We start from the raw sequence: 10,565 nt of genomic DNA, 5'->3' as shown, positions 1-10,565 counted from the left end.
AATAGATATTATTATATATTAAAGATTATCATCTTATTATTAAAAAAAACTTATCAAATAAAATATGATTAAATTAAAACTAATCCTGACTCTATATAAAGTTGATAATAATTAATATATATTATAATGGATATAATTATATATTAATAATTATCATCTTTTTTTTATTAAACTAAAAAAATTCTAGAAGCCTTTTGAAAATATTTACAAAAAGAGGCATCTAATTTTTATTATTTACAAAAAGGGCAACCAAGTTTTAAAAATACTTCAATTAAGTCCCTAGACTTAATGAAAATTTGAAATTGAGTTGCAATTTAAAACTTGGATCAAGATTGACCCTTTTATTTGAAAAACCAAAAATTTAATTTTATTTAGAAAATAATTTCTCGGAAAATTATGTTGAAATCAATTCCAGGAAAGATTGGAGGGGTCACAAGCGATCCCGCTTAAGTTCTAATCTCCTGGACAGAATTTATTTAAACATACTAATCCCGAAAATATACCCTAAATAATTTATTAAAAAGGAAAATAAGAATATCCAAACATCTGATAAAATGAACGAAATTTGATTCCGTTCAATCTTATCTTCCCAGTAACGTTTCAGACCCTGAGCATTAACTTGAAAATTACCTCCCTTACCTTAGAGTTCAACAACTCCGTATGGATGAACGTGATGAATTGTAAATGGACCAGACCAACGTGATTTTAATTTACCTGGAAAGAACCTTAATCTGGAATTAAATAACAAAACTTGCTGAGCTGCTTCAAATTCTCGAACTCGAATGTCCTTGTCATGCCATTTCTTAAGTCTCTCCTTGAGTAATTTGGCATTTTCATACGAAAACATTTGGAATTCCTCTAGCTTATTGAATTGGAGCATCCGTTTCTCTTTAGCAAGCTTCGGATCCAAGTTAAGTTGTCGTAGGGCCCAGTAAGCTTTGTGCTCTAACTCCAGGGTAGATGACAGGCTTTCCCAAAGACCAACCTGTAGGGTGACATCCCTAAAGGTGTCTTGTATGTTGTTATGTAAGCCCATAAAGCATCATCCAGTCTTTTGGACCAATCTCGTCAGTTCGGGCAAACTACCTTCTCAAGTATGCCTTTGATCTCTTTGTTCACCAGTTCAGCTTGCCTATTCGTCTACGGATGGTAAGCTCTAGCGACCTTGTGTTTCACTCCATGTTTATCTAATAACCATTTCAACCACTTGTTCACAAAATGGGACCCTTCATCGCTGATAATAGCTCTTGGGGTTCCAAACCTTGTGAACACATGTTTCTGCAAAAACTAAATTACAACCTTAGCATCATTTGCCAGATAAGCTTAAACCTCAACCCACTTAGACACATAGTCTACTACTACTAATATGTACTTGTGACCAAAAGACGAAAGAAAAGGATCAAGAAAGTCAATACCCCATACATCGAACAATTCTACCTCAATGATATTTTTTTGAGGCATCTCATTTTTGTTGGTGACATTTCCAACCCTTTGACATCGATCACAACTCTTTACATAAGCATATGCGTCCTTGAACATAGTTGGCCAAAAGAATCCAGCTTGTAATACTTTGGCCGCAGTACAAGTACCTCTGAATTTTCCCCCACTTAGAGCTGAGTGACAATGGTATAGAATCTTTTGTACTTCATCTTCTGCCACGCATCTCCTGATCATTTAATCTGCACACTTTTTAAACAAGTATGGTTCTTCCCAGAAGTAGTACTTAACATCGTGAAGAAACTTTTTCCTTTGATGATATGTCTTATCAATCGGCATCAAACCACAAGCTAAATAGTTAGCAATATCGGCAAACCAAGGGGTATTATGGACATGATTTACCTTCAGCATGTGTTCATCCGGAAACTTCTCTCCAATTGGTATAAGAAGAGAGTTCCCTTCTTACGGCTCCAATCTAGACAAGTGATCTGCTACTTGATTTTCCACTCCTTTTTGATATTGAATTTCTAAATCAAACTCTTGAAGTAGAAGCACCCATCGGATCAACCTCGGCTTAGCATCTTTCTTAGAAAGTAAGTACTTAATTACCGAGTGGTCCGTATGGATAGTCACTTTGGTACCTACAAGATAAGATCAAAACTTGTCAAAAGCAAACACAATAGCAAGTAACTCTTTTTCTGTTATAGTATAATTCAGTTGAGCTCGTATCAGAGTTCGACTTGCATAGTAGATGGGATGAAAAACTTTGTTCCTTCGCTGGCCTGTGACAGCTCCTATCGCGAAGTCACTTGTGTCACAGATCAATTCGAATGGCAAATCCCAGTCTGGTGTGACAATTGTGGGTACCGTAACTAACCGACTCTTCAAATCTTTGAAAGCCTTTAAGCGTTCCTAATCAAACTTGAACGTTGTGTCCTTCTCCAATAACTAGCATAAAGGTTTAGCAATTTTGGAGAAGTCCTTGATAAATCTTCGATAGAAACTAGTGTGGCCCAAAAAGCTCCTAACACCCTTTACAAATGTTGGAGGTGGGAGTTTCTCAATAACATCTACCTTTTCTTTATCTACCTCAATTCCATGTCTTGTTATTTGATGCCCTAGAACAATACCTTCTCGTACCATGAAATGACACTTTTCCCAGTTGAGTACTAGGTTTGTTTCTTCGTATCGCCTTAGTACCTTTGCTAGATTGGCTAAGTAATCATCATAAGTATCTCCAAATACTGAAAAATCATCCATAAAAACTTCAAAATACTTCTCAACCATGTCAGTTAAAATAGACATCATACATCTTTGAAATGTAGGAAGTGCATTAAATAAACCAAATGGCATGCGTCTAAATGCAAATGTATCGTACGGGTAGGTGAATGTTGTCTTGTGTTGATCTTCTAGTCCTACTGTAATCTAATTATTCCCTGAGTATCCATCGAGAAAACAATAATAGTCTCGCCCCATGAGTCTACCCAGCATCTGATCCAAAAACGGCAAAGAAAAGTGATCTTTCCTAGTCGCCTTATTCAGCTTCTGGTAGTTGATGCAAATTCTCCATCCCGTAACCGTTCTAGTCAGTATCAACTCATTATTCTTATTTTCAATGACCGTGATACCTCCTTTCTTTGGCACGCACTGGACCAGACTTACCCATGAACTGTCTGAGATGGGGTAAATTATACCCACATCTAACCACTTGATGATTTCTTTCTTTACTACGTCCTTCATGATGGGGTTCAGTCTTTATTGCCCATCAATCGCCCCTTTTTTTCCATCTTCAAGGATAATCTTGTGCATGCATATAGATGGACTAATACTGTGAATATCAGTTATGGTCCATCCGATAGCCTTTTTGAATTGTTTCAATGTAAGGATGAGTTTCTCTTCTTGCTCACTAGTTAATTCTGTTGAAACAATCACAGGCAGAGTAGAAGAGTTACCTAAATAAACATATTTTAGATATGAAGGTAGTACCTTGAGTTCTAATTTAGGTGGCTCCTCGATTGACACTTTTAGTTGGGCATAATTCCTTTTCTCTAATTCTAAAGATTCAAAACGGGATTATGGATTAAATCCCTTTTGATTGGCTTCTAACAACGCTAAGTATTCATCCTCCTCTTCATCATTTGGAGGATCTGATATCAAAATTTATTCCAATGGATCCTCAACATAGTTGAGCTCATTCTCCACTATTAAATCTTCTAAATCAGACACTGCAGAATAATCATCAATTGTGTCAGGAAATCGCATAGACTTAAAAACATTAAATGTTACCTGATCATCCTGAACACGCATAGTAAGCTCGCCCTTCTGCACACAGTCTTCCAAAGATAATTGGCACCTCTTTGTCTGCTTCAAAGTATAAGATAAGAAAATCAACAGGGAAGATAAATTTATCTACACGTACCAATACATCCTCGATTTTTCCTTCTGGATGTGCTAAAGATCGATCTACTAATTGAAGTGTAACTGTAGTTGGCCTAACTTCACCTATCCCCAACTTCCTAAATATTAACATAGGCATCAAGTTAATACTCGCACCTAGGTCACATAATGCCTTACCACAATACATTGCTCCAATGTTGCAGGGTATGGTAAAACATCCAAGATCCTTCAACTTTGGGGGTAGTTTGTCTTGAAGATATGCACTGCATTCCTTCGTCAGAGTTATCGTCTCAAATTCTCTGAGTCTTTATTTTTAAACAAGATATCCTTCATGAATTTGACGTAGTTCGGCATTTGCTCAAGTGCTTCAACCAATAAGATGTTGATATGAAGTTGCTTGAGTACTTCTAGAAACTTTTTAAATTGAATCTCTTGCTTCTGCTTTTGAAGTGTTTGAGGGTAGGGTGGTGGTGGTTTCTTTATTGGAACTGGTTGATTCGTCTTCTGTGGCAATTCTACATTTAACGGAGTTGTTATTTGATCAAAATTAGCTGGTTCTAAAATTACCTTGTCGGGTTTTGTAGATTTTGGTTCTTGTGAAACTAGAATTTCAACACTCGGTTGAACTTCCTCTGGATCTTGAGCGTCAGCTTACTCCTTTTCAGCTTCGATGGTGTTGGGCTCTACTGTCTTTCCACTCCTCCATGTCAGCTCCATACAATGCTCCTTCCCCGGATTCCTTAAATTCTCTGTATCACTAGGTAAAGCACTTGGTGGTCGGTTCCTGAGTTCAGTTGCACGCTGGCCCATTTGGTTTTCCATGTTTCTCAATGTAGCTGCTTGGCTTTGGATTAAGGAATCATTCTTGGCCATGTAAGCCTTCAACAAATTTTCTAAGCCATTGGATGGTTCAGCTTGGGTTGGTTTCTAAACTTGTTGGGGAAAACTAGGTGTATGGGTCAATCTAGGTTGGGTATAAGTATTACAAGTTCCAACCCCTTGGTTACTCTAGGAAAAGTTCAGATGGTTTCGCCACGATGGGTTATAGAAATTGGATTGCAATCCTTGTCTTCCTTGATTCTGGTTCTGGTTACCTATGTAGTACATGGATTCTGGGTTTGATAGACATTCTTCAAATAAATGTCCTTCCCCACAATAGACACAGGCTATATTTTCAAATTGGTTAGATGGTTGTGCTGCAAAACTGTTAGAGCCATTAGTAGTAAGATTTTTTAACATTGAGGATATTGATGATGCCTGAGATGTGAGTGAAGTAAGAGCGTCTACTTCATGTATTCCAGCAACTCGTCTTCCTGACGCTACTCGATTGGTTGGCCATTGATAATTGTTACCGAAAATCCTCTCAATGATTTCATAAGCCTCATTATAAGACTTAGAAAGGAGAGCGCTGTTAGTAGAAACGTCCGCTACCATCCCTGTGTGAGCATTTAAACCATTATAAAATGTCTCAAGTTGGATGCAATGTGGGATTCCATGATTAGGGCACTTTAGTAATAACTCTTTATATATTTACCATGCCTCATACAAGGACTCATCATCCATTTGTTGGAAAGCAGTGATCTTGTTCCTCAACTTAGAATTCTTGCTAGGCGGGAAATACTTCATAAGGAATCTTTATGCTAACTCTTGCCATGTGGAAATTGAGTTTGGTGGCAATGAGTTCAACCAGGCTCGAGCTCTGTCCCTTAGTGAATATGGGAACAGCTTCAATCGTAATGCATCTTCGAGTACTCTGGCTAATTTGAAAGAATCGTTCACCTCCATAAATAGTCTTAAGTGTAGGTGAGGATCTTTGGTAGGCATTCCACTGAATTGGCCCATTGTCTGAAGCATCTGGAACATGACTGGCTTTAGCTCAAACTGTTGTGCCTCAATTTTGATTCTCCTAATACCCGAATTAAGATCATTAAATACTGTCACGGTATACTATCGTAAAGCTCTATCCCTATCATCAGCAATAAGGATAGGATTTTGAGCAGGGCTTGCTCCATTTCCTTGGATCAGATTTTTGAAGTTCATATCTTCGGTCCTTCTCTGATTTGCTTGTCTTTTTCGCTGTCGAAAGGTTCATTCAATCTTAGGGTCTACAGGGAGTAGGTCAATAATTCGGTCAATACTCATAAACACCTGAAATAATCACAGAAAAATTAATTAAATTAAAAATTAAACAGGAAAAATAAACCAAAATGTAAAACTAAAAAATTCACAAATAATGACTTTTTAAAACAGTCCCCAGCAATGGTGCCAAAAACTTGGAACGATGGAAATATGCAAGTGTACACAATCGCAACAAGTAATAAAGTAACAAGTAAATGTCGAGTTATCGTACCCACAGGAACTATGAAAAGGATTATTTATGAATGCAATTTAAAACACTTTTTTTGTTTTAAAAAGGGTAATTAAGAAAAATAAGATTTTTAACTAAGTAACTAAAGAAATAAATCTCAAATGCAAGATTTCAAAATATGATTTAATCAAGATGACATAATTGTGTTGATTTAATTACATTTTTTTAACTTAGAATTATTAAACTCATGTCTATGTTGTTACGAATAAATTCATGGCAACTCAGTAATTTGCTAACTTATGAACATATTCACCTACACAAATCCATTCATCTCTTAACATATCCCTATGTTAATTCAAAAGATTAAACAGATTTTAATAAGCAAACTTTTATGACACATACATACTCATTAAATTGAACTAATCTCTTGCATATCCCTATGTCAATTCAAAGGCTTTAATAAAATCTAAAGAACACATAAAAGACTACGTGAGGTAACAAGGTATTATTACCTTGAAATAGTTTAATCACAATAATCTTGCAAGTTATGTAAGGCAAGTGTATCACCAGATACATTGCTAATTTAACCTTCAGCTACCTTAGAAGAATAAACATACACTGATTAAGTATTGTGTCCATTAATTACAATTTCAATCCGTTTAAACAATTAATTCATTAGCTACCTCACAATTGTAATGCAAGAATAACTTAGGCATAATTTTACTTAATCAAGCATTTTACCGAGGCCTATAACAACATAAACACGATTTTAATAATTTAAGCAGATGAAATGCAATCAAACCAACACGAATTAAATTCAAGCTAATCTAATTAAATTAACCATTCCAACAACATAAATATTCATAGATATGTTTATCATAACAACAACAAAAATTAAAGAGATAGGGAATGAGAATCGAATCCGGTGTTTTTCCGAGGCTTTGACAAAGTTGCTCCGTCTTTGTTCTTCTTTATCCTCGCCAATCAAGGCTGTTATGAACACTTCAATGTTGCTCCAAAATGGCTGAAGAATAACCCTTTCCCAAGGGGAGAAATCGGCACAAGAGCAAGGGACTTGAAATGGGGAAATGAGAGGAGAAAGTGAGAAAGGAGAGAAGAGAAGTGAATGAATTGTGGTGTGCTTTGAATGATCAGCCAAGGGAGGTTTTTATAGCTGAATGTGGCAGCTAAAATTTGCTAAAAATAGCACCAAAGAGCCACCCCTTGGCCAGCCATCAATGTGGCAAAGTTGATGGCTTCAACTTTGCTAAATATGGCTTGGGGCAAATCTACAAAGCCAGCAAATGTGGAGGGGTTGAATTGCAATTTGATCAAGTCTTTAAGGGTCTCTTTACTAGCTTAAATAATCAGCTAATGAGATGAATTGGGTCAATACTTGGACGGTTTTGGGCTATCCTTTTCTTGGTCAGTTCAGTTCACTCAATTTGGTTCAGTCGAACCATTTTTTCATAATTAATTAATAATAATTTATGAACCCAAACTAAACTGGATATAAATAAAAATTAATTATATTATGAATAATGATAAACCGTAATTTATACATATATTTACCCCATGTTTAACGCATTTTATGGATGATTTTCCATTAGAATTGGTGAATTCGATGCTCCTAATGCTTTAACTTCATATTTTATACTTAGGAGAGCATAGGAGAGCTAAAGGAACGAGAAACGGGCCAAAAACAGAGAAAATGGGCCAAAGTATGAACTTAACACACCTGGACTTCCTCACACAGGCAGACCACACGGCCGTGTCAATTGGGCAGGCTCGAACACAGCCTAAAGTAATCGAACACGGGCTTGTTACACGAGCGTGTCTCTGCCGAGCCCAAGTTGAGTCTAATTCGGAAAAGGCCAATTTTAAAGGTTTTTAGGCATTCCAAAGCCTATAAATACACCCTAGAGGAGGAGGAAAAAGGAGACGGAGAATAGGGAGTAAGGAATTACTCCAAGGAAGCCGATTGATCCATCTCAAAAGCCGGATTCATCATCAAGACTGAAGATCTCTCCTCAATTTCCCTTCAGGAGTTTTGGGTTTTCTTTATGTTTTGTATTCTTTATTCTTCTGAGATGTTTTCTTATTTAGTTATGAACTAAAACCCCTAAAGATGTTTTCTTATTTAGTTATGAACTAAAACCCCTAAATACCTAAGGGGAATGAAACCTAAGACGAATCTTGTTATTATTTTCTGAATCGTATGATAAATATTTAACTTGTTCTTAATTATGTGTTCTTAATTCTTGTTTTGATATCTCAGGATACAACTTCAAGACATGCTCTTATTCAGAGGAGGAATAGACCCTGTCTAAGAGTACTTTGGTCATAATTAAGCGGAGTTGATTGCGCGCCTAGACATAGGGTGACAAGATTTTTCCAGATTAGGGTGAAACCTAATAAGGGGATCCATAGATCGAGTTAATGCAACCCTAGAGTGTTAATTAGAGAAAAGTCTCGGTTATTCAATCTAGGGATTAGACGTTATTAGTCTTGAATAGGAATAATAACATAACTTAGGGGTCTCTACGGAACAAGTTGAATGAATAAATCATCCGATTCGGAGCCAGAATAACAAGTAAAGTCTAGGCGACTTTTTCCTTAGGTATTGTCTTCATTCAATCGATTTTCCCAAAAGTAATTCCCCAATTCTATTCTCTGTGAGTTCTTAGTTTAGATAATTAGTTAATTAAAACAAAACCCCACTATTCTTAGGCTAGATAATAAAAAGACAGTCATTACTAGTACTTTTAGTTCCTTTGGGTTCGACAATTCGGTCTTGCTATGTAATGCCCCGTACCCGAGACCGTCGCCGGAGTCGAACACGAGGTGTTAATAGACTTAATTCATTACTTAAACAGCTCAAACAATTTATTTTTAAAATTTTCAGTCAAGCTAGCAATCTGCGTCACAGTTGCTTAAAAATTCATATCTCAAGTTCCAAAACTCGAAATCCAATTCCGTAAATTTTCCCTGAAACTATACTCATATATCTATTTACTAATTTTTTTATAGAACTTTTGGTCAAGCAAATTAGAACAGTTTATTAGTTAAATTCTCCCCTGTTTCAGGGTTTGACTGCTCTGACCTCTGTGTATTACGAATCAGATATCTCCTTGTACAGAGTTTCAATGACCATGCCATTTGTTTCTAATAAAACTAGACTCAATAAGGAATCTGTAAGTATAAATCATGACTTTTAATTATCTTTGAACAATGTATGGTGAATTTACAAAGTCAGAACAAGGGATCCAGAAATCGCTCTGGACCTGTTTCACAAAAATTTAAACATCTCATAAAATATAACTCATATACCTATTTTGTTCCATCCATATGAAAATACACTCATAATTATTCAATTCCATATTTTATTCATCATCTAATTGTATCTATACTATTTTTAATGATTTTTCAAACTCACATTACTGTTGCTGTCTGAATCTATTTTATGGTAAATTTTACCTATTTCATGGTTTCCATGGATTAGCTAGGAATTTAGCATACATAACACCAAATATGATCATGATTAGCCATTCCAATGGCTAATCATTACCAAGAATTTCCATGCCACTCAATAACCATATCATAAGACCATATACACAAAATGATTATAATGCTATACATGCCATACTCAAAATATACAAGCCATTATGCCAAGATGGTATACGGATAGTGTGAGTGTGCCTCCGACCGTTCCCGATTTTCGAGCTGGCTTGTCAACACTACAAGGATTGAAAAGGAGGGAGTAAGCATAAATGCTTAGTAAGCTCACATGCAAATAGCAAGTAACACAACTATATACGCAAACATAAAACATCATTTGCATAATCATCACCGAGACATTCATATCACATTTTCATTTATCATCTTACCATATTGTTGTTATATCGAGTTTTCAACCCGAGGGTTAAGTACATACTTGTTCAAAGTATTCATTTCACAACACTTACCAATACGTCCCTTTCATCTCAAGTATTCCTCCATTTGAGTAGAATTTTACCCGTTGAACACATCGGAATATAATTGGGATACATGGAAAGTTTGCACATAAGTGCCACATATGTAGCCAAGCTACCATGTAACCCGCCCATAAGTGAACTCGGACTCAACTCAACGAGTTTGGGCGTTGGCATCCATAAGTGAACTCAGACTCAATTCAACGAGCTCGGATGCCTAGTTACATCTCTCGAACTCGGACTCAACTCAACGAGTTCGGACATTCGCATCCATAAGTGAACTCGGACTCAACTCAACGAGTTCGGATGCCCAAATATCCTAGTGATATGTCACTTGTATCCTAATCCATTCCTAAGGTTCAACGGGACCTTTTTCCCGATCATGTGTCTCAACCATCTTCTACGGAATGCAGTTACCGATACTCGGTAGTGTTTCACATTTTCCAAGTATA

General features: G+C 36.3%; 1 non-coding gene across 1 annotated transcript; it reads left to right on the top strand.

Moving 5' to 3' along the window:
- The first annotated feature begins 5,323 nt into the window (after nucleotides 1–5,323).
- Nucleotides 5,324–5,430, top strand: LOC121230943 (small nucleolar RNA R71). Its single transcript, XR_005929015.1, has one exon. It is a non-coding gene; the product is annotated as a small nucleolar RNA R71 (small nucleolar RNA).
- Nucleotides 5,431–10,565: the final 5,135 nt, after the last annotated feature.

Source organism: Gossypium hirsutum, chromosome A06, assembly GCF_007990345.1.
Source record: "Gossypium hirsutum isolate 1008001.06 chromosome A06, Gossypium_hirsutum_v2.1, whole genome shotgun sequence".
Lineage (NCBI taxonomy): Eukaryota > Viridiplantae > Streptophyta > Magnoliopsida > Malvales > Malvaceae > Gossypium > Gossypium hirsutum.
The sequence above is the reverse complement of the archived record's forward strand: the minus strand, read 5'-3'. Positions and strand labels throughout refer to the sequence as shown.